Raw genomic sequence first — 22,199 nt, 5'->3', positions numbered from 1 at the left:
CTGGAAAAAGGTGGGAATTTAAGGAGATGGGACCTGGATAAACTGAAAGAACCAGAGGTTGTACAGAGTTTCAGGGAGAGCATAAGGGAACAATTGACAGGAATTGGGGAAAGAAATACAGTAGAAGAGGAATGGGTAGCTTTGAGGAATGAAATAGTGAAGGCAGCAGAGGATCAAGTAGGTAAAAAGTGGAGGGGTAGTAAAAGTCCTTCGGTAACAGAAGAGATACTGAATTTAATTGATGAAAGGAGAAAATACAAAAATGCAGCAAGTGAAGCAGGCAAAAAGGAATACAATCGTCTCAAAAATGAGATCGACAAGAAGTGCAAACTGGCTCAGCAGGGATGGCTAGAGGACACATGTAAGGATGTAGAGGCTTATCTCATGAGGGGTAAGATAGATACTGCCTACAGGAAAATTAAAGAGACCTTTGGAGAAAAGAGAACCACTTGTATGAATATCAAGAGCTCAGATGGAAACCCAGTTCTAAGCAAACGAGGAAAAGCAGAAAGGTGGAAGGAGGATATAGAGGGTCTGTACAGGGGAGATGTTCTTGAGGACAATATTATGGAAATGGAAGAGGAGCTAGATGAAGATGAAATGGGAGATATGAAACTGCGTGAAGAGTTTGACAGAGCACTGAAAGACCTAAGTCGAAACAAGGCCCCGGGAGTAGACAACATTCAATTAGAACTACTGACAGAATTGGGGGAGCCAGTCCTGACAAAACTCTACCATCTGGTGAGCAAGATGTATGAGGCAGGCGAAATTCCCTCAGACTTCAAGAAGAATATAATAATTCCAATCCCAAAGAAAGCAGGTGTTGACAGATGTGAAAATTACCGAACTATCAGTTTAATAAGTCACAGCTGCAAAATACTAACGCAATTTCCTTACAGACGAATGGAAAAACTGGTAGAAGCCGACCTCGGGGAAGATCAGTTTGGATTCCGTAGAAATGTTGGAACACGTGAGGCAATACTGACCCTACGACTTATCATAGAAGAAAGATTAAGGAAAGGCAAACCTACGTTTCTAGCATTTGTAGACTTAGAGAAAGCTTTTGATACCTGTATTAAATATTGCCTTCTTTTCCCATGGTTTGTTGCCCACACAAATTTCAGTTAGTGCATCCGTGGTTTCTACCCCTTCATTCAGAGCGTCTCGAAATTCCACGTGAGCTCTGTGTGATATTTCTGATTATCAACTCAACAGATACGCATCCAGTGCTCTCTGAGCACTTTTAATTGGCCTTATTATCAGCTCATATGTATTGATATTTATTTTATGAATACTCTCTGTTGATTCCACGCGTTTGTGGGATATTCTGTTAAACTGTTAACGATAGTATTTCGCTGTATTCTTAATCCTACATCTATTTGCCAACCGTTCCCCAAGACTCGTGCTTCTCTTAAGCACAATTCTAGTGTCTCCTGCTAGCTTTAGTTTAGCAAACACTCAGTATTTGCTCATTATTCCGATTTCCCAAACTATTGGCTCATCCAAATTATAAAAAAAATGCACAAAGAAATCTTATCCTGATTTCCCATAAAATAAGATGACCAACGAAGCAGTGTTATTATCAATGATAGGTGCGACAGGAGGTGACTGCTCCTCCTTTCCGCGCTTACTTGCTCTGATTCCGCCTGCTACTGAGCAACGTGATTTACGAGTTAGTGAATTCCACCCTGAGGTGAAACTTGCTTCTCCATATGGCGTACTTACTGCCAAGACAGGTATAAAGTATACTCAAAACAAAATGAAAATGCAGAAGAAGGAATAAAACACTATACAGGCCCAAGAAAACTGTAAAATCGGCTCGTATTCATACTGCTATGTAGAACGTACCTGCAGCAGAACAGTGGAAAAAGCTCCTGTTTTCTGGTTCTCCGTCTTCATTTTTATCTTCAGCAGTCCTTCTCGCACCAATTATAAATGACTGGATGTGGGCGTCAGAACTCGGCCGAATATGAATACAGGGTGCAATAGAGGGAGGTCTCCGTCACAGTATCCCCCAGTACGACTCAATCTAGCTGCCGGCCTTGTGTGACACTGCCGCTGCTGCTTCACAGCCAGAAGTTCGTATTCTGTCGCAATAAGGGCGTCCTGGCGGCGGTAGCTGTGTGTACGTCTTGCTACGTCGTCCTCCAGTTTTCCAGAGCGCTTAAGTCCTCCGTCGAAGTGTATGTCAGCAGCTCGTAGTGCCATGGTCGCGTTGTCGCTTCTCGAGTACGGGGTCCCGGGTTCAATTCCCGGCGGGGTCACGGATTTTCATCTGCCTCTTGATGACTGGGTGTTTGTGTTGTCCTCATAATTTCATCATCATTCATGTAAGTGGCGAGATTGGACTGAGAAAAGACGGAGAATTTGTACAGGCGCTGATAACCGCGCAGTTGAGCACCTCACAAACCAAACATCATCATCATCACCATCACATCATCACCATGACGGGCAAGACGGCAGCAAAGTGCTGAATCGCCCGAACATTCTAATGCTCAGGCTACAGACAAGGATGCGAGGTCCAACAGCAACAGGACGGCTACGTCATCGGCACAGTGCTGTTTGTCACAGACTGGACGTCACGTAAGTGCTTCAGCGGTTCAGTAATGACAAGTTGGTTCAGTCACGTTTAAATTCTGCTGCTCCCTGCTTTCTTTGTAGTGGTGGTCGCGTATATTTGTTGCACTAAACGACATGGAACAGACATGGAGAAAAGATGGCTCACGTTCACGCAGTTCAGTGACCACTGCTGGCTGATGGTGGCTGCGCCTCGTTTACGTCTCTGGGCTACGCCTAAGTTCCGCTTTAGCTTCAGTTTCTAGTGGTAAATGCTATTCTGAGATGAACAGATTACACAAAAGAGGAAGACAAGAAAGGAAAAGAAATAACTTTAAAATGGTCAAGGCAATATTTAAACAGAGAATTATGTTTCTATCCTGATCGGTCTCATCAGCAAGAAAAATTACTCGAATGGCACGAATAGAATTTGTGAACCTTGCTAAGTACTGTCTTGTACGATGGGGTGCCCACAAAAAGCTGGAATTCTTTTTTAAAAGCTATACATTTTCAAATTGTTTACAAAACAACCTTATCCCCTTCAAAATACTCTCCATTGCAACTAATAAATTTGTTTCACCGGTGCTTCCACAGTCCGAAACATCTTTAGAAATTGCTGACAGCTCCTCCCACCGTCTTTTTTCTTTTTCTTTTCTTTTCTTTTTTTTTTTTTTTTTACTTCTTCAATGTTGTTAAATCGGTGTCCTTTCATGCCCCTTTTCTTGTGTAGAAATAAGAAACACTCTCAGGGAGCCAGGTCAGGCTAGTAAGGTGCGTGGAGCAGTGGAGCAGCAGAACCATGCCATTTCAGCTAAAAACTGTCTAACAGAGATGGTTGTACCTACAAGCGGTTTGTCCTGGTAGAAGAACCAGCCTCCTGTCTGCCACAAATCAGGTCTGAACCGAGCTCCATGGTAACCCACTAATCTCTGGCACTCGATCAGTTGCCAGTCGACAGTCTGTGAGCACAAGCTCTCGAATTTTTTCAATATGTTCGTTGATTCGGGCTTTTGATGGCCGTACAGAACGAGGCTTGTCATCGATCGACATGACGTCATTTTTAAATCTAGAAAACCGCTCCTACGCTTGGGTTTTCTCATTGCGTCGTCTTGGCAAGCTCTTTTCAACATTAAAACAGTTTCAGCAACATATTTACCTAGGAGGAAACAAAATTTCACAGCTGCACGTTGTTTACTTAAACCTACCATCATAAAAAACGAGACAAGAACAAAACAGCGCTAGCAAAACAATCACTGTAGATTAACAGAACAAGCTCAATCGATATCACAGGCGGCATTGCACTGGCAATCAGTCGCGCTGTACAGACTTACCCACAGAAATGCATACTACAAAAACTCCACCCACGGCAATGTTATTCCGTTCTTTTTTTTTTGGGGGGGGGGGGGGCAACCTCCTCATATCGGTTGGGTAAAATTTTTATTCGTTACATTTTAAGTAACACGCAATTAAACTAATAATGATACTGAAATCGTATTGTCTAAAAGTATAAGTGATAAAAATCAATAAATAAATGAACGCCTCAGTGATACCATTCTTTCTCCACAGTGTCAGGATCACGGATCTTTTGAAGCACAAGAATTTCTTTCCTTTTCATCTTTTCATCCCGTCCATTTTTCCATGATAATCAGTCACTCACATATTATGTGAAGGAGGAAAGCTTCTTTTCTTGCTTCACTTAAGTATTTCAGATTATAATCATTGTCCCATACCGTGCTAGATCGCGTTCGGTATGATGTTTTATACTTAATTTTGTCATTTCCAAATAAAAATTTAAACTAAGACAGTGTATATTTACCACTACAGAGACGTACTGAATCTGTCAAACCTGTATATTTCTTAGTATAGTTTTTAATTCACTTTTCGTTACCAGAAACTCAACACTTCTCAAAATTTGTGTTACTGAAAAATCAACGAAAGCAGCGCATAACAACACATTATAATTTATGTTTGTAGTTCGTAATGTGTTTCCGAGCCTTAGTTCTATCTTCACCTACTGTGATTGATAAATATAAATTGATTCAATTACTGGTTTAACAATATAGTCCGTTGTCCCGGAAACCGCTTATATAAAATGTCTAGGCATCAAATACTTTACTGTTTTTCATTATGCCTTCTAATTCATATATAGTAGGTAAAATGTATAATAATTTGTTGTATACATGTTGTTTTACTTTCTAGCGTACTGTACACGGCAACAGACTGCATACGTACACTGAAGCGCCAAAGAAGCTGGCATAGGCATGCGTACTCAAATACAGAGATATGTAAAAAGGCAGAATACGACGCTGCGGTCGGCAACGCCTACATAAGACAACAAGTGTCTCGCACAGTTATTAGATGAGCTACTGCTGCTGCAATGGCAGGTTATCAAGATCTAAGTGAGTTTGAACGTGATGTGATAGCCGGCGCACGAGCGATGAGACATAGCATCTCCAAGGTGGCGATGAAGTGGGTATTTTCCCGTACTCTCATTTCACGAGAGTACCGTGAGTATCAGGAATCCGGTAAACCATCAAACCTCTGACATCGCTGCAGTTGGAACAAGATACTGCAATAATGGGACCAACGATGACTGAAGAGAATCGTTCGACGTAACGGAAGTGTAACACTTCCGCAAATTTCTGCAGATTTCAGTGCTGGGCCATCAGCAAGTGTCAACGTGCGAACCATACGAAGAAACATCAACGATGATATGGGCTTTCAGAGCCGGAAGCCCACTCATGTACCCTCGATGATTGCACGAGACGAAGCTTTACGCCTCGCCTGGGCCCGTCAGCACCGACACTGGGCTGCTGGTGACTGAAAACATGTCACCTGGTCGGACGAGTCTCGTTTCAAATTGGACCCTGCGCGTCACTAGAGGACTGTTTAAGCTGGTGGAGGTTCCGTATTGCTGTGGAGCGTGTGCAGTTGGAATTACATTGGACCCCTGATACATCTAGACACGACTCTCACAGGTGACACGTTCGTAAGCATCCTGTCAGATCACCTGCGTCCATTCATGTCCATTGTGCATTTCGACGGACTTGGGCAATTCTAGCATTACAATGCGACACCCGACACGTCCAGAATTGCTACAGAGTAGCTCCAGGAACACTCTTCTGAGTTTAAATCCTTCTCCTGCCCACCAGCCCCCCCAACATGAACATTATTGAGCATATCTGGGATGTCTTCCAACGAGCTGTTCAGAAGAAATCTCCATCCCCTCGTACTCTTACGGATTTGTGGATAGGCCTGCAGGATTCGTTGTGTTAGTTCCCTCCAGCACTACTTCAGTCGTTAATCGTGTCAATGCCTCGTCATCTTGTGGCACTTCCGCGTGCACGCGGCGGGCCTACACAACATTGGACAGGTGTGCCAGTTTCTTTGTGTCTTCAGTGTGGTTTATGCTAAAATGTTTCATGTTTCATACGTTATTTGGCCAGATGTATGGTATTCTGATTCATTTTCATTCTACAGGCGTTTGACTCCTGAGGAAACCGTCCCTCTCTCTGTGATTTGTTCAAGAAATTAATTAACGGAAGACGCACCTAATGCGAAAGCTTAACCAAGCTTTAAGAACTCTAGTTACATACGATCCTTGTTATTCTAACTTGCTTGTATTTTCATTCATCTGGTTGCACCTTTTTTAAATATTCGTTTAAACAAATATTTTCTGCATAGAAATCCTTACAGAAATCAAGCAAGTCACAATCAGAAAGTTCATTATCCCTTCGTTGTCCAGATCTAAGTTAAATTTACCGCTCAACTACACTCAGTAGAACGAGCCGGGTGTACAACACAAGCAAATATTTAGGAATGCATAGCCTCGTAGGTGTATGCTGCCGAACTCTTCCAACACCTGATCAAACACTGCTCGCAACTTTCTTCTGAGAATTCTTTGGACGACCGGTGGGAGCACACACTCTTTTATTGTGTCCTGAAATGTAGATATTGACGTTGCCTCAAGTATGTTGTAGTGCAATAGTAGCCTGATTGTGACAAAATAACTATGTAAAGAGAACTTCTTGGATGCAACCTGTAATTTCGAACGTCACAGTATTTTACTTGAAACTTTTGCCACAATTGCATTTTATAGAAAATTCTTCACAAAATAGGCACCTTTATTCACGATAGCACAAAATATTTATGACCAGAATATAGTTTTCAGAAAAACGCAACAGTCCTTCAAGAACAAAAGTATCAATCACCGCGGAAAGCCAATTGTGTGATAAATTGGTATTAAGAATTATTTTGTCTCTGAGTGAAATTTTTTCAATTTTAACTTAGTATTTATCACGCTTCTAGACTCATCTTAAAATATGCAGCAGTTACAGCAGATGCTGGATTAGTTTAATTCTCAACTGCACGAAGGCAAATGCTCCGAACATTCAACTAGCAAGAAATGTGTTATTATTATATATGTCTGTTTGTAGTACATCACAGGAACTGATAGTTTATGCTAACTCCGTTTATTTCCATTATCATTGCATATTAAATTAATAATACGGCTGTTTTCAACCTCACCTTCAGAAAACTACAGCAGCTATATTTTCGTATATCTATTTCTTTGTCTTCGATGATATCTTACGGTATATTAGTCATTTTTCACCGTCATTTACACTATGTGATCAAAAGTATCCTAACACCTCCAAAATAAAAGGTTTTTCGTAATAGGCGCATTGTGCTGCCACCTACTGCCAGGTGGTCCATATCAGCGACCTCAGTAGTCATTACACATCGTGAAAGAGCAGAAGGGCGCTCTGTGGACCTCACGGACTTCGAATGTGGTCAGGTGATTGGGTGTCACTTGTGTCATACGTCTGTACGAGAGATTTCCACACTCCTAAACTTCCCTAGGTCCAGTGTTTCCGATGTGATAGTGAACTGGAAACTTGAAGAGACGCATACATGGCAAAAGCTTACTGGTCGACCTCGTCTGTTGACTGGCAGAGACCGCCGACAGTTGAAGACAGTCGTAATGTGTAATAGGCAGACATCTATCCAGACCATCACACAGGAATTCGAAACTGCGCGAGGATCCACTGCAAGAACTATGACAGTTAGGCGGAAGGTGAGAAAACTTGGATTTCATGGACGAGCGGCTGCTTATAAGCACATCACGCCGGTAAATACTAAACGACGCCTTGCTTGGTGTACGGAGCGTAAATATTGGACTATTGAACAGTGGGAAAATGTTGTGTGGAGTAACGAATCACGATACACAATGTGGAGATCCGATGGCAGGGTGTGATATGGCGGATGCAGGTGAAAGTCGTGTGCTAATGTGTTTAGTGTCAACAGTAAAATTCGGAGGCGGTCATGTAATGTTGTGGTCGTATTTTTCATGGAGGGGTCTTACACAACATGTTGTTTTGTCGTGGTATTACCACAGCACAGGACTACATTGATGTTTTAAGCACGTTTTTGCTTCCCACTGTTGGACAGCAATTCGGGGATGGCGATTGCATCTTTCAACACAATTGAGCACCTGTTCATAATGCATGGCCTGTGGCGGAGTTTATATACGACATTAACATCCCTGTAATGGACTGGCCAGCATAGAGTCCGGACTTGAATCCTACAGAACACCTTTGGGATGTTTTGGAACTCCGACTACGTGCCAGGCCTCACCGACTGTCATTGATACCTCTCCTCAGTGCAGCACCCCATGAAGAATGGGCTGCCATTCCCCAAGAAACCTTCCAGCACCTGATTGAACTTATGCCTGCGTTAGTGGAAGCTGCTTTCAGCCTAAGGGTGAGCCAACACTATACCAGTATTACTGATGGAGGTCGCCAGGAACTTGTAGGTCATTTTGAGCCAGGTGTCCGGATACTTTTGATCATAGAGGTGTCTGTCTTGGCTTTTCTTGATTGTCGGGACCTTCACCGATTTAACGAATCCCGTCAAGAGTTCACTTACACTTTCAATTTCAGTATTATACTGGCCAACACCGTGGTTTGGTAGTAGGTGATGCTTCTATAGATTTCGCTGGCTCCATTAACTTTTTCTTGCGTGGGGAGGCACAATAAGGCGGCACTTTACTTTCTTGGAGACATCTGAGAAACTGCTTTAATGAATAAGGAGTGGCGTGTATAGGCAGACTCGTTGAAGTACGAGTATCTCCAAGGCGCAGCGCAGTGGCCGGACCCACATGCTGCCAACTTGTTTCGACTACGCTGCAGAAGTTTTCGCCTCCTCTACACAGCCCCGATCTTTCGGCATGCGATTTCCATATCTTTGAAGTCCTGTCAAAAGGCATTCGTGGCTATTTCCTTCGAACGAAGAGGTACATGCCTTACAACAATGACACTTCCGTAGGCAACCGCAAACATTTTTCCGTGAAGCCATTGACCATCTCGTCATTCAGTGGGATAACTGTATTAATAGTTGTGGAGATTACTTTTAAATAACAAAGTGTTTATTTACTTTTAAAGGTTCCTTACAACAATCAGTAAAAACGGAACCCTTACAGAATCAGTTTGCTGTCAGTTAGTCTGTCTGTTTGTCTGACTATTGAAAACCCATTTTCTCGATAACTGATAGACCTAACAAGTTTAAATTTAGGTCACATGCAAGAATCTATGGTTCCTTGGCGGCGTAAAAAATGAAGCTTCTAAGACAGTGCAATTAATAGACATGGCCATTTATGTCACAAATTTCACAACCTCATTCATCAAAAACATATAGAATACTTCCCGTTGGTAAAGAATCATGAAATTTGACAAGAAGAATGTTATCACAGTACAACTAAAGGAAAACTCAAAAAACTGTTAATTTGTAATTATATCACACGAAAAAAATTTTCTGTCACTTTTTATCTGACTGTCTGTCCGTTCGTCTGTTAAGACCTATTTTTTCTCAGGAACGGGTAGACATATCATGTTAAAAGTTATGTCGTATGCTAAGGCTTGTAGTCCTTTGGAGGTGTATGAAACTGAAGTTTCTAAGTGAGTGCAGTCAAAAGATACGGCAATTTATACCATGTATTTTGATACTCGCATCACCCCGAATCATGAAATTAGACAAGAAGCATGATTTCACTGTACAAGCAAAGAAAAATATCCGAAAAATGTTAATTTGTAATTATATCACACCCAAATACTTTTTGTCATTCTCGAAGTTCTAGGAATTCCCTGAGCGCTATCTTGGCAGTATCGTTATCGATCACAGACAAAAATCATAGGCTTTGTCGATTTCCATAATAGATTAACTACCTATACACATAATTAATATTATTATTAAAGAATCAAGTCTTCCAAGATCGATAGTGATTCCACATCTAATAGTGTTACAAGATCCGATGATCACAGCTCGGATCTGTCGTAACCGGTAATAGTAATAAAAATAAATATATGGAATAAAAACAGCCACCAGCTGCCGGAGGTAATAGTCAAAAGCTCGTGAGCTCTTGACCTAGGTTTTAACCCATGTAAATGGACCCTCTTCAGAAGACTTGTTACGTTTTACGTTCTGTGCCAATAAGCGTACTCATGATTAAAATTGACAATCGTAAAAGCAGCCGTCTGGCTTCGTCAGCATGTATAACGCGTTAACACTTCTGAAGGAGGCCTGCCGGTCGCTGTGGCAGAGCGTTTCTAGGCTCTTCAATCTGAAACCGCGCCACCGCTACGGTCGCAGGATCGAATCCTGCCTCGGGCATGGATGTGTGTGATGTCCTCAGGTTAGTTAGATTTAAGTAGTTCTAAGTTTTAGGTGACTGACGACCTAAGATGTTAAGTCCCATAGTGCTCAGAGCCATTTGAACCATTTGAAGGAGGCCCGGTTGCATGAGTTGAATCCTAGGTCAAGAGCTTTTGACTGCTGCCTTCCGCAGCTAGTGGCTGGTTTTATTCGACATATCACATTCACATACTTGCTGCTACAGCATGCTAAAGATCGCAATAAGAAGAATTTCTGGTGATTTCGGCAAACTTGATTATTCAAGGATAATATAACTTTCAGATCGCCCTCGACGACTGACTCAATGTCAAATACAATACATAATTAAATTGGTTAAGTGTGTATTTCACGTTACCTTAGTCAGCAGGAGGGCTATTGGTTGCTGCTTGACACAACTTGTTCTCCTTAATACTACATTATTCCGAATCTAGTTATATGGACTTTCATCCCCTTCGTGATGGGAAAAGTTACGATTTGCTTTTCGCTTACGTACTTGCGTGTTGTTCTGATTTTTTTACTATCTTAGGACAAACAGTACATGAGCATAATGATTAATATTTTCTCTGTCCTAAGTCTCCCATGATGTCTTTTGTGTTTCCGCTCATATACTTAATATTAAAATTTTCCTATGCAGATTTACATCGTCACTTACGTGCTCAGGTCTCAGATTGGCGGAATAGAGAGTGTGATTATGATGTAGAGAACAAACAAAGGAAAGTAGTAGTCACAGTTAAACGCTAGATCCTGTGTAATAGAATGATAGTGTCTGGTAAGCAGCTAGAAGTGACTGTTCAAGTCTGTTATGAAAAAACTGTTTTATACGGAGCAGAAGAGTGAATAAAAACAAAGAAAATAAAAGACTCTTTGAAAATGAAAATTATGAAGTGGGGAAGATATCGAAGAACCACAGCAATGGCGAGATTAATGGAAGTTAATTGAAGAGGGTATCTAGCAAACGAGGAAATAAATACAACATAGTACAGTGAACTGGAAGGAAATAAGTGGAATGTTATTGCTATTTAAAACGTTCGAAGGCAACAGAAAACCTCATAAAGGTTGGGAGTTGAGAGTTATAGGACAGCTAAAAACAGGTAGTCTTAGGAAGAATTGATATGTTGGAATTACAGGCGCCTTGCATAAAAGACAACAGATGATATCTGTAGAGATAAAGAGTCAAGAAGACTTGGTGGTTGTAGGCGGCCAATAATAATGTAAAACACCACTGCGTATACAGGCTGTCCCAGAAGGAATGTTTGGTATCCAGGAATATTACAGTAATGCTCACTCGAAGCAAAAATGTCTCGTAATCATGGGCTCTAAAATGCATGCTGTAAGAGCTGCGAGAACTTCTTCATCTTCGATACTGTCGAAACAAATCTCTTCCACTGCAAGCTCTTTGCTTTCCGTATATTGAGAGTTAGTAAGGACCAAAACAAGAAAAATATGTCGAGTAAACATGTGCTCTAAATGCACACTTTAAGAGCTATGAGCACTTGTCCGTCTTCGCTACTGCGAAACACATCTCTTCTCCAGAAAAGCAGCTCATAGCTCTTAAGATATGCATTTACAGCCAATGTTTACTAAACTCTTTTCTGTTAGGATGAGCGTTCCTTTCACATTCCTGAATATTGGCCATTCCTCCTGGGACACCATTTATAAATAGTACGGTTGTTCACTTTTCACACATGTTTCTGACTTACTTCCTTATATTTTGCACTAAGTAACATGCAAGCTCAAGATGGCGTGAACGTCTACATTTTATCCGCAGATCGAAATTAGGATAACTTTCAGCTGTAACTATTATCTATACTGCATGCAGTGCTCGCGGAAATTGTTTAATTGCTGTATATGATACTAGAATTTTCCTACGCAGATGTACGTCCTCACTTATGTACTCAACTGTCATATTGGCGGAACGGGGAGTGTGGTCAAGATGTAGAGAACAAACAAAGGAAAGCAGACGTTATAAGCCCACAAATGCTTTTTGGCTGAGTCAGAGAATGCCAGGAGTAATTGTTTCCATGAAGTTTCTATTAGAGAAAAGACAGTTATACATAATAGTCTGATCATGCAAGAGTGACACACCTCGCGCAGCTACACTATTCGAACTTCCGCTCAGTCTTTTGTTTGGGCTTTCCCTCAGTAATTCCAAAATCGTCATGGAGGGGGAACTTTTTTTTTTAGGGACGATGACTGCGTTATGTGCTTTTAAGCTGAGACAATAGCGAAGTCTGCACGTCGTTCACGACAGTCCCAGAATTGGTTACTGAAGAGAGTGGCATTCTCTCATGTGAATTTTCTCCCAGAACCACAGCAGGAACCAGAAGATTTTCGCAGTTACTTATGTGTGGACATAGAAACGTACTATAAACTGTTAACTACGGACTACGACTGTGGTTGCCCGGGATACTGCCGGCATTGAGGCTGATCCCTCACCTGTGGTAGAGTGGGAGGTCGTTTCAAGGTGTGGCAGGGGGCGAAAGACATTCCGGAGGGCTGAACGGAAAGCCTCTCCAGTTTGTCTGACGAACCGGTTTCAGGCTCTGTCTCAGGCTGATACTGATCTTCGGCCTGACATGGCTGCTTGTCCTGTTCCAGAGGTTGCCCCTCAGTCTGCAAGATCCGGGCAGTCGCAGAGGGTGGGCTTACTGGTAGTTGGGAGCTCCAACGTCAGGCGCGTAATGGGGCCCCTTAGGGAAATGGCAGCAAGAGAGGGGAAGAAAACCAATGTGCACTCCGTGTGCATACCGGGGGGAGTCATTCCAGATGTGGAAAGGGTCCTTCCGGATGCCATGAAGGGTACAGGGTGCACCCATCTGCAGGTGGTCGCTCATGTCGGCACCAATGATGTGTGTCGCTATGGATCGGAGGAAATCCTCTCTGGCTTCCGGCGGCTATCTGATTTGGTGAAGACTGCCAGTCTCGCTAGCGGGATGAAAGCAGAGCTCACCATCTGCAGCATCGTCGAAAGGACTGACTGCGGACCTTTGGTACAGAGCCGAGTGGAGGGTCTGAATCAGAGGCTGAGACGGTTCTGCGACCGTGTGGGCTGCAGATTCCTCGACTTGCGTCATAGGGTGGTGGGGTTTCGGGTTCCGCTGGATAGGTCAGGAGTCCACTACACGCAACAAGCGGCTACACGGGTAGCAGGGGTTGTGTGGCGTGGGCTGGGCGGTTTTTTAGGTTAGATGGCCTTGGGCAAGTACAGAAAGGGCAACAGCCTCAACGGGTGCGGGGCAAAGTCAGGACATGCGGGGACCAAGCAGCAATCGGTATTGTAATTGTCAACTGTCGAAGCTGCGTTGGTAAAGTACCGGAACTTCAAGCGCTGATAGAAAGCACCGAAGCTGAAATCGTTATAGGTACAGAAAGCTGGCTTAAGCCAGAGATAAATTCTGCCGAAATTTTTACAAAGGTACAGACGGTGTTTAGAAAGGATAGATTGCATGCAACCGGTGGTGGAGTGTTCATCGCTGTTAGTAGTAGTTTATCCTGTAGTGAAGTAGAAGTGGATAGTTCCTGTGAATTATTATGGGTGGAGGTTACACTAAACAACCGAACTAGGTTAATAATTGGCTCCTTTTACCGACCTCCCGACTCAGCAGCATTAGTGGCAGAACAACTGAGAGAAAATTTGGAATACATTTCACATAAATTTTCTCAGCATGTTATAGTCTTAGGTGGAGATTTCAATTTACCAGATATAGACTGGGACACTCAGATGTTTAGGACGGGTGGTAGGGACAGAGCATCGAGGGACATTATACTGACTGCACTATCCGAAAATTACCTCGAGCAATTAAACAGAGAACCGACTCGTGGAGATAACATATTGGACCTACTGATAACAAACAGACCCGAACTTTTCGAATCTGTATGTACAGAACAGGGAATCAGTGATCATAAGGCCGTTGCAGCATCCCTGAATATGGAAGTTAATAGGAATATAAAAAAAGGGAGGAAGGTTTATCTGTTTAGCAAGAGTAATAGAAGGCAGATTTCAGACTACCTAACAGATCAAAACGAAAATTTCTGTTCCGACACTGACAATGTTGAGTGTTTATGGAAAAAGTTCAAGGCAATCGTAAAATGCGTTTTAGACAGGTACGTGCCGAGTAAAACTGTGAGGGACGGGAAAAACCCACCGTGGTACAACAACAAAGTTAGGAAACTACTGCGAAAGCAAAGAGAGCTCCACTCCAAGTTTAAACGCAGCCAAAACCTCTCAGACAAACAGAAGCTAAACGATGTCAAAGTTAGCGTAAGGAGGGCTATGCGTGAAGCGTTCATTGAATTCGAAAGTAAAATTCTATGTACCGACTTGACAGAAAATCCTAGGAAGTTCTGGTCTTACGTTAAATCAGTAAGTGGCTCGAAACAGCATATCCAGACACTACGGGATGATGATGGCATTGAAACAGAGGATGACACGCGTAAAGCTGAAATACTAAACACCTTTTTCCAAAGCTGTTTCACAGAGGAAGACCGCACTGCAGTTCCTTCTCTAAATCCTCGCACAATCGAAAAAATGGCTGACATCGAAATAAGTGTCCAAGGAATAGAAAAGCAACTGGAATCACTCAATAGAGGAAAGTCCACTGGACCTGACGGGATACCAATTCGACTCTACACAGAGTACGCGAAAGAACTTGCCCCCCTTCTAACAGCCGTGTACCGCAAGTCTCTAGAGGAACGGAGGGTTCCAAATGATTGGAAAAGAGCACAGATAGTCCCAGTCTTCAAGAAGGGTCGTCGAGCAGATGCGCAAAACTATAGACCTATATCTCTTACGTCGATCTCTTGTAGAATTTTAGAACATGTTTTTTGCTCGCGTATCATGTCATTTCTGGAAACCCAGAATCTACTATGTAGGAATCAACATGGATTCCGGAAACAGCGATCGTGTGAGACCCAACTCGCCTTATTTGTTCATGAGACCCAGAAAATATTAGATACAGGCTCCCAGGTAGATGCTATTTTTCTTGACTTCCGGAAGGCGTTCGATACAGTTCCGCACTGTCGCCTGATAAACAAAGTAAGAGCCTACGGAATATCAGACCAGCTGTGTGGCTGGATTGAAGAGTTTTTAGCAAACAGAACACAGCATGTTGTTATCAATGGAGAGACGTCTACAGACGTTAAAGTAACTTCTGGCGTGCCACAGGGGAGTGTTATGGGACCATTGCTTTTCACAATATATGTAAATGACTTAGTAGATAGTGTCGGAAGTTCCATGCGGCTTTTCGCGGATGATGCTGTAGTATACAGAGAAGTTGCTGCATTAGAAAATTGTAGCGAAATACAGGAAGATCTGCAGCTGATAGGCACTTGGTGCAGGGAGTGGCAACTGACCCTTAACATAGACAAATGTAATGTATTGCGAATACATAGAAAGAAGGATCCTTTATTGTATGATTATATGATAGCGGAACAAACACTGGTAGCAGTTACTTCCGTAAAATATCTGGGAGTATGCGTACGGAACGATTTGAAGTGGAATGATCATATAAAACTAATTGTTGGTAAGGCGGGTACCAGGTTGAGATTCATTGGGAGAGTGCTTAGAAAATGTAGTCCATCAACAAAGGAGGTGGCTTACAAAACACTCGTTCGACCTATACTTGAGTATTGCTCATCAGTGTGGGATCCGTACCAGATCGGGTTGACGGAGGAGATAGAGAAGATCCAAAGAAGAGCGGCGCGTTTCGTCACTGGGTTATTTGGTAACCGTGATAGCGTTACGGAGATGTTTAATAAACTCAAGTGGCAGACTCTGCAAGAGAGGCGCTCTGCATCGCGGTGTAGCTTGCTCGCCAGGTTTCGAGAGGGTGCGTTTCTGGATGAGGTATCGAATATATTGCTTCCCCCTACTTATACCTCCCGAGGAGATCACGAATGTAAAATTAGAGAGATTAGAGCGCGCACGGAGGCTTTCAGACAGTCGTTCTTCCCGCGAACCATACGCGACTGGAACAGGAAAGGGAGGTAATGACAGTGGCACGTAAAGTGCCCTCCGCCACACACCGTTGGGTGGCTTGCGGAGTATCAATGTAGATGTAGATGTAGATGAACTCTTTTAACCCCAGAAAGGGGAAAGAAGTTAGTGAAATTAGGGCCGCTATAAGACCCCACGACAGACTCAACGCTACGTTAAGATTTTTAGCGACTGGCAGGAGCTATAAGGATCTTAAATTTACAATTATTAATTCGAAACAACGTTTGAGCCACATCATACGCAAAACCTGTGAGGCTATATACAACGTTCTGAAAAAGTAATATTTAAAGGAGTGTAAACAGAGCCTACAAATGTCTCACGTTTTAAAAGAAAAGGGTATAATTAAAAATCACGATTAGACAAAAATATTGTCATACAACATCTAGCGCTTTTAAGTAAAAGTTTTAAGTGAACATTAGTTGCTTGAAAAATTAAACAAACTAAGGTAATAAAATATGCAGAAAATATTTTGTAGATAGATTAGTGTCTACATAATTTTAGGTATTATTCCAGAAATTAACAATGCACTTAGAAATTCGTTGTAAGCACGATGAATTATCTAGATTTATTATATTGGTATTTGAAATAGCAATAGGCTTATCTGAAGGACTGCGTTGTGTATAACCCACTGTGCTGATGGAAAGATTTGCCTGATTATTACAAGGAAGCTCTGTTTCATTAAACTGTGTCCTCCAGAAGAAGTAGCTTAGTTAAAAACTGCAAAGTCTTTTGTTAAAGGTTCCAGATGAGCTTCGAAAATTCCACCATTGATGAGCAAACATATTTATATTCCCTTAAGATCATGTAATTTTGCGCGGTGCAGGGGTGGAGAAGAGTTTGTACCTCTTTAATCCAGACGAATTTTGCATGAGAACGAGACATGCATCGACCCCCTCCTTATCTACCACCTAATTATTATGCGCTCAACGGTAACGGAAGAAAATGATGGTGGATCCTGCTAGTAGGTAAAAAAGGAGTGCACACTCACAATAATTTAATAAAAATCGTAATCTGCTCAGAAAAAAAGAGAACTTTATCATAAAAAACAACAGAAAATAGGATTCTGCATATTTCTACGAAATGATATGCGGATTGAATATTACAATTACATTTATTATACATAAGAACATAAATGCACATGATTGTCGACACATACAGTGTGTTAAAGGATAGGGTACACTGAACTATTATGCGAACAAGAGTTGGCTCGAGAACAAGGCGTCCTACTCTCTGTGACGCAAATGATTAACGATAGTGAGTAGAGGTCCTGATGAATCAAATATTAATCTTCCGACTATATAGCAGTATCGCAATTAGTAGTGAGGGCTCAAATGGGATCACATGGAGAAACAAGCAAGGTGGACTTTTAGCAAAGTGAGCGCGCGTGCTGCTGTGGGATTCAGTATAAAATTAATAAGGCTCTACAATGCCGGAGCAGCAAAATACTGCACCAGTACTGAAATCTGCAGCACGTCGTCGGTAGGCAGCGACCTGATGACGTAGGCGCCGACTTCTGCTGTGCAGCAACTCTGTGTCAACCCCTGGCCTCGAAGGCTGTCCGAGAATTCTAAGTTCTTCCGAAAAAGAGCGACCAAGTCGCAAGACTGTCCGACTCTGACAAAGATCAGTACCCGAATTTCCTGTAGGCGCAACGCAAGAGCGAAGCCACCATTGCTCTCCTCCCTACTCTCCTCGAAAACTGCGAATCAGCGTTCAGTTCTGATTCCAAAATTCCCCCACACTGTCTCAAAACATCATTCACGCCAATATCGATCGTTCCCTTTAATTTCGAGCAGGCCTTTATGACGTCAACTAGCCTCAGTTTAAGTTGACCGATCATGCCTCTGCTATTCAGCTGATGGCACTGAACTTGGCGTTTGACCGGCTACGAAAACAACCACCGGCTACGAAAACAACCACCGGCCATCCGGCGCCAGACAGTCGCACCCAGCAGGGCACAGTCCACAAGTTTTCTCTGAATCAAGAGGACAATGTAGTCAGTCGGTGCCAGGAACCTTCATTCAGGACGCGCCGGAACGGTAGACACATAAACTACGTCGACACTCAGACGTCTCGCAGGTCCTTTCGCCCTGCATACAATAGGCGAAAATCGACCGACATCAGTCGTTCCGCCAGGCGCTTAAGCATTTTGTGCGAACCCCTCAGAATTCTGGGAATTGCAGCCCCTCATCGGAAACGCAGTGTGCCACGTCCTCCGATGCTCGCCTCGCACAGGCCACCCAGGGAAGTAAAACACGAGTATTTTTTGAGCTCTCTGTACAAATACTCTCATTACAATAACCTTATTCGGTCTGTTACAACCGTGAAATCACACAGAACATTCATAAAATTGATGAAAATGAGAGGAGACATGCAAAACAGGGCATGGAACCTCTTAATTTATGCGCTTTATATTTTGTGTAGGCATCAAATTCATTGTCAGCTAGTGTAAGTACCTCTGTAGCTATATTATTAAACTGTAGCTATAATATTAATCTGGTGTCTCTTCCTTTTGATCAAACACTGGACGCTGTTCGGTGGAGTGCCACTGCATGATACTGATGTGCGTCTTCATGTAAAGACTTGTCGGCAGTCTTGCACGTACACAAAGTTTTAGCCCATCAGTCTTTTGCTGCTTTGTCCAACTTCAGTCAGGTCATGCTTTAGATACTACTATACTGCAATGTTAATGCGAATGCTTTTTTTAACTTAATTTATTGTTCCCATTTATCATTTTGTTTTATGGTAAGGAAAGTGGTCATTTTTCTGGAATGGTGCATTAGTTTCTCATGTTCAGTTGTTGTAGATGACTGACTTTTCTGGCATTTTTATTTCTATGATGGTTCTATGTAGGTGTGTGCATTGACTGTGGCTCTTTGACTTTGTGTGCTTTCTCATTTGCATCTTATATTGCCATTTAGTTTATATCGTATGACGAGCACAGTAATACACTGACGGAAAGAGTCCCAACACTAAAAGTAATTAATGTACAGTAATGAAATTTCTAGGATACATTTGTTTAGAGAACATATTTAAGCCATCAATATAGCAGGGTCACGGGTTAAAGCGCAAGATACATAATAGCAAATCTAAAGTGCTAGTACATTAACAATCAGTTTAAGCACTAGAATGTTGACTTCAAGCATGCAAACGTGCATGTATTGTATTTTACAGGTCTCGGGTGTCAGTTTGTGGGATAGAGTTCAATGACTGCTGCACTAGTTCGGTCAATACAGGATTTTTAATGCAGGTTGTAGACCGCGCTGGAAATGTCCGATGATGTCCCATATGTTCTCGATTGGAGACAAGTCTGATGATCGAGCAGGTCAAGGCAACATGTCGACTCTTTGTACAGCATGCTAGGTTACAACAGCAATGGTGTGGCCGAGCTTTATCCCGGTGGTGGGAAACGCTCCCTGGAATGCTGGTCATGAACAGCAACGCAACAGGTCGAATGACTAGATTGACGTATAGATTGGCAGTCAAGGTGCATGGGACAATTTGCCTTCCGTATCCACCTTCCTTCCCCCACACAACTCCAGTACGTCCTCATCCCGTTTCCCCCACCTCCTCCTTTTCCTCCAACATCTCTGCATCCTTTACACTGTCCGAAGGCTTGATCCCCCCCACGCCCTGGTTTCCTCCTTCCTCTATCGCTATATCCCTCCCTCTCTCCACCTCTACACCCTCCACCTCCTTCATCAGGACAATTTCCAGCACCTCCCCCTACTGGACGTTGAACTTCGCCTTGACATCTACCTGTCCTTCCAACTGTAACCTGTCTTCTTTCCTCCCCAGGTCCCCCCCTTTCCCTCTCCCCTCCTGCTCTCAGAGCGACTTTCCTCCTTCCCCTCCCCCTCTGAGTCCTTGCACTGCTTTCTCAACGGTGTCTATCCCACATCCTTCCCTCCCCAGCCCTCTTCGTCGCGCCCCTGCCCGTCCCCCCCCCCTCTACGCCCCCACCCACCCTTCTTCCCTTCTCCCTCATCTCCATGCCCCTGGCAGACACTGTGTGTTGCTCATCATCATCAGCGTGCTACGTCAGTGTTGTGTTTGGTGCTATTCTCCTGTGTGTCCAGAGCTGTGCTTTTAATTGTGTGCTGGACTTGTATATAGTCCTACTGTCAGTGATCATTATATGCTACGCCGTCCATCGATACTTTTAAGCTGCAGCCATACTTCACCTCGTGTTCTTTTACTTGTCCCAGTGTGTGCGGTTTTTTGTGCTCAATAATTTTTAAGGTTTTTGTCTCCATTTTACAGTCGCCTCCTTTTTGTTTGTTCTCGTCCATTATGTTCCCCTTTTTTATATTTTTTCCGCCATATTTTCTCCCTTGTAATTTTAAATGTCTTCTGTTGTATCATTATTGTCTTTTGGCTGATGAGCTGCGCATATGCTGCTGCCAGCCCACCCCTTATTGGGAACTGAAATTCAATAAAGAAAAAAACGTGTGTGATAACAATGAGAGTACTGCAAAATTATTGACTGTGGATGGTATCGTCAGAATGGCAATATTGAAGTCACTGTAAAAAAGTCATTAATTTTGGCACTTATCTTGAATGGATTCCCACGTAGATTTCGTCGAAGTTGTTATGGCTTATCTTGTTGATTCTAGGGTGATTCCACTGTGACTGCTAGAAGGTCCAGATCTGATTTTAGCAATATTTGAAGACCTAACAAATGCGTTTTTCAGGAAGTTCTTAATGATCAAACAATCGCAGATCAGAACAATGGTATGGTAGAAATAATTTTTGACTTGGTGTTCACGATCCACATTTTTATTAAACTTCTTGTAAATTCACAAATACTTCTTCTTAATTGTCACATCATCAAGAAAACAGTTTTGTATCAATCTTCATATATTTAATTTCCAATTTAACCAAACACATGACTTGACTGTTTTTTACAAAGCGAAATAACAACTTAACTTCTGCAAAGTGACACAAAGACTGTTCTGTGCGCATTCGCCAAAACGGTTACAAGTAAGTCAAAGATCATGACAATCTCACATAAATGAATACACGCAAGAACCATATCACTGTAATACATCTACATCTACAAACATAACCCGCAATCTACGATACGGTGCGTGGCGGAGGGTACCTCGTACCACAATTAGCATCTTCTCTCTCTGTTCCACTCCCAAACAGAACGAGGGAAAAATGACTGCCTATATGCCTCTGTACGAGCCCTAATCTCTCTTATCTTATCTTTGTGGTCTTTCCGTGAAATGTAAGTTGGCGGCAGTAAAATTGTACTGCAGTCAGCCGCAAATGCTGGTTCTCTAAATTTTCTCAGTAGCGATTCACGAAAAGAACGCCTCCTTTCCTCTAGAGACTCCCACCCGAGTTCCTGAAGCATTTCTGTAAGCACCGCGTGATGATCAAACCTACCAGTAACAAATCTAGCAGCCCGCCTCTGAATTGCTTCTATGTCCTCCCCTAATCCGACCTGATAGGGATCCCAAACGCTCGAGCAGTACTCAAGAATAGGTCGCGCCAGCGTTCTACAAGCGGTCTCCTTTCCAGATGAACGACATCTTCCCAAAATTCTACCAATGAACCGAACACGACCATCCGCCTTCCCCACAACTGCCATTACATGCTTGTCCCACTTCATATCGCTCTGCAGTGTTACGCCCAAATATTTAATCGACGTGACTATGTCAAGCGCTACAGCTGGAGTATTCAAACATTACAGGATTCCTTTTCCTGTTCATCTGCATTAATTTACATTTATCTATATTTAGAGTTAGCTACCATACATCGATACTTCGGAGTACCTATACATTAACAAAACCAAGTGTGAAAAGTAGTACGATATTACTGGTTTCTAGAACTGGGGTTGGAATGCCGTAATGGTCACGAAAATGAGGAACCATTACAACCTGATTAGCATTCTCATAGCGGTGCTGCTAGCGTCATCATGTTACACGACTGACGCGAAATTTAAATAGAGATC

At 42.7% G+C, this 22,199-nt stretch overlaps 1 protein-coding gene across 1 annotated transcript in view; it reads left to right on the top strand.

Moving 5' to 3' along the window:
• The window catches only part of LOC124606358 (octopamine receptor-like), a 67,600-nt gene that overhangs the window by 20,602 nt on the left and 24,799 nt on the right, over positions 1–22,199 (top strand). The gene's annotated exons all lie outside the window — the stretch shown is intronic.

Source organism: Schistocerca americana, chromosome 3 (assembly GCF_021461395.2).
Source record: "Schistocerca americana isolate TAMUIC-IGC-003095 chromosome 3, iqSchAmer2.1, whole genome shotgun sequence".
Lineage (NCBI taxonomy): Eukaryota > Metazoa > Arthropoda > Insecta > Orthoptera > Acrididae > Schistocerca > Schistocerca americana.
The sequence above is the reverse complement of the archived record's forward strand: the minus strand, read 5'-3'. Positions and strand labels throughout refer to the sequence as shown.